Source organism: Chenopodium album, chromosome 15 (genome assembly GCF_948465745.1).
Source record: "Chenopodium album chromosome 15, dcCheAlbu1.1, whole genome shotgun sequence".
Taxonomy (NCBI): domain Eukaryota; kingdom Viridiplantae; phylum Streptophyta; class Magnoliopsida; order Caryophyllales; family Amaranthaceae; genus Chenopodium; species Chenopodium album.
In genome coordinates this window covers 32,927,354-32,930,316 of record NC_137848.1, presented here as the reverse complement: position 1 = coordinate 32,930,316, position 2,963 = coordinate 32,927,354, and positions in this window count along the sequence as shown.

Genomic DNA, 2,963 nt, shown 5'->3' with positions numbered 1-2,963 from the left:
TACTTTCATCATTTTTGACTTCATTTGCACTTGCTAACTTTGATTTACTTTTGCAGGGGCAGCCTATTCCTTCTCCACGCACTCGGTCGAGACCCGAGCCTAGGAGAGAGACTACCAGGTCCGACTCGAGACGTCGCCGGACTACTTCCGGTGGTCGAGGTGGTCGTTCTGAGGCCGCCGCTGTAGAGGACTCGGCGTCATCACCTGAGGAGGCTCCGACCGGGCCGACCATTCGAGGTGGGATAGGTGGTGGGACGTACGAGTTTGGCTCGTCGTCGCAGCAGCCTTTGCAGCCCCAGCCTCTTTTTGTCGGGTTTTAGGGTGAGGTTAGGTGGCCTGGCCCTGAGTTGCAGTTTGCGCCGCCTGGTGGTTCAAGGGACGATGATGGACATACTCCACGGAGTAGGACATTCTTTGATACATTTGGCGTCCCTCGCGACCTCTGGCGCCGTAGTTGTACCTGTGTTTTATTTATTTTGACTTTTGTAGGACTTTGTCTATTTTATTCATATGATCTTGTACTAGACACTTGTATATATATGCATTTATTATTTATTAACATTTTATCTACATGATTTATTGTTTATTAGTTTGTATTGTGCATGTGAGTGTGAGAAAGTGTAATTTTTGCGCAAAATTTCCGTCATTTTTAATATTAGTGGAGGGTACCGACTCTCTCCCCCAAAAAAGAAATGAAAAAAATGAAGGAAAAAAGTATAGTTACCAAAAATAAGCCTAAAAATTAATTAAGCTTAATAAAATATAATAATAAAAAAAAAATAAAAAAAAAAAAGAAAAAAAAAGTCAAGTCAAAGTCGAATTCAAGCAAGTTAAAAACACGGTTTCCTACGCGTAGTAGGTGTCGCTGCGAAGAAAAATTCCGGCGCCACGTAATTAAGCCTGTCGCCACGCGACAGTTTTGTCGCTTGGCGACAGACTCACTTTTCCTATTTCCTATTGAAATATGTCATGAAAAAAGCTTATAAATAGCCCCAGAATTCTCTGCTTACTGTATAATTAAACTAGTTTATTAATTAATTAATTAACTAGTAATCACGCCTTTAGCTAAAAGAACTTTTTGTGGATACATGAATGAGTGGTGTCGTCTTTTAACTTCTAAAGAGAAAAAAGCATTAGATACTTTTCGCATGGGGGTATTGTTTGGAATAAAGGGGGTGAGTTTTGACATGGATTTTATTTACTCTGCCATAGACTATTGGGACATTAATACTCACTGTTTTAGATTTTTCCATGATGAAATATGCCCTTTACCGGAAGAATTTGGAGCCATTATAGGCTATTATTCCATAGATCTTGCGGTAATGCCTAGAGTTAGTGAATATTATTATAAAGATTTTGAATGCTTTTTTTGATCTAAGGGGTACGGCCTTAAAAAATATAGTGCATGGCAATGTAGTTGATTTGACAGAATTTGCACATTATTTTTATGACAATCCCAATCCTGATTTTCGTGTCCATAAGAGAAGGGCTTTCCTCTTTTGCATGTTTAACCAATTATTTTTAGTTAGTGTTAAGGATAATGAAGGCCAAACAATGATTATATCTGTTATAGAACAAGTTGAGTCCGGGAGAAATCCAATGCCGCTAATTGTTGGAGAGACCATGCTATTGTTGGATGCATTAAGAAAGAATCCAAGAGCACCTTTTCGAGGTTCTCTAATTTTATTACAGGTATAAAATAATACTATTCTTAATTACAAAGAACTAAAAATATTTCCACACTGTAATACTAATCAAACACATATTTTACAGATATGGCTCATGGAGAGGTTAAAACTTATTAATCCTCCTGACGATATACACACATATGTTCCAAATTGCATAGTTCGGCGAAAGAAACGATTTTTGAAGATAGATTGCCGTGAATGGAGCAAGGTGTTTGCTGCCGGTGATTTTACCATAAGCTGGATCGTCCCTTGGTGGAAGATTGAGGCGATGGTTGGTTGCAATAACCAAGCATACTGTCGTCTCCCGATCTTGTCAAGATTAACCTTCTATTTTCCTTTTAGAGTTATGAGACAATATGGTCTTGCACAAACCATCCCTACAGGAGATCTTCGCCGTCCTTATGAATTTCCTGTATCACAAGTTGTTGAGCGCTTTGACAAATATTGGAGTGGTAGGCCCTTATGGAAGGTGGTTACCCACAAGGATCCACCTTGTTTATCAAGCAAAGTGAAACAATGGCTTGATGGAAGATTCCAGAAATCTCAAGTCAAGATTGAGAAGACCGATGTGAAGAATCGTCTAGGTGACAAAAAGGTCCCTGCTAAGGAACGCCTAGGGGAAAGGAGCGAATTCCAAACTCCTATTATGCCAAGGAAGAAAAGTTCTAAGAAAGACAAAGGAAAAAGGAAGGTTGACTCTACGAAGAGGAAAGTTTGGGTAGAGAAGAAACATGGGGTTTTAGCAGAGGGGGAAACTATCTATACTAAAATAGAGTGTAGATCCTCTAATGGATGTCTCCTAGCAAAGGTTATGGATCAAGAGGAAGAGAATGAGGACAAAAATTGGAAGAGAATCAAGAAAGAGAAAAAAGAATAGAGCATTGCTTTTCGTTTGATTTATTAGACAAAGTTAATTTGTTTTAGTTAATTTTTCAGCTTTTATGTCATCAATAATGTAATTTCTTTAATTAATTAAAATTCAGCTTTTATTTTGATTAACTTTTCAATTAAAGCAATGAAAACAATTACAATTACTATTTTTCGGAGACTTAATTCGAGTACGGAAGTCGAATAAATTTCCAGAATATACGAAACTTGCCAAGACGCTCGCAGAAACCTGGCGCTGGTATCTAATTTACTGTCGCTGTGAATTTGGCTCTGTCGCCTGGTGACAAAATTGTCGTCTGGCGACAGAGGCTATCTTCTGGCGCCAATCTTGAAATTTTGCAGACATGTATTTTTTACCTCGGGGATACAGAATTTGAGAAAAATAAT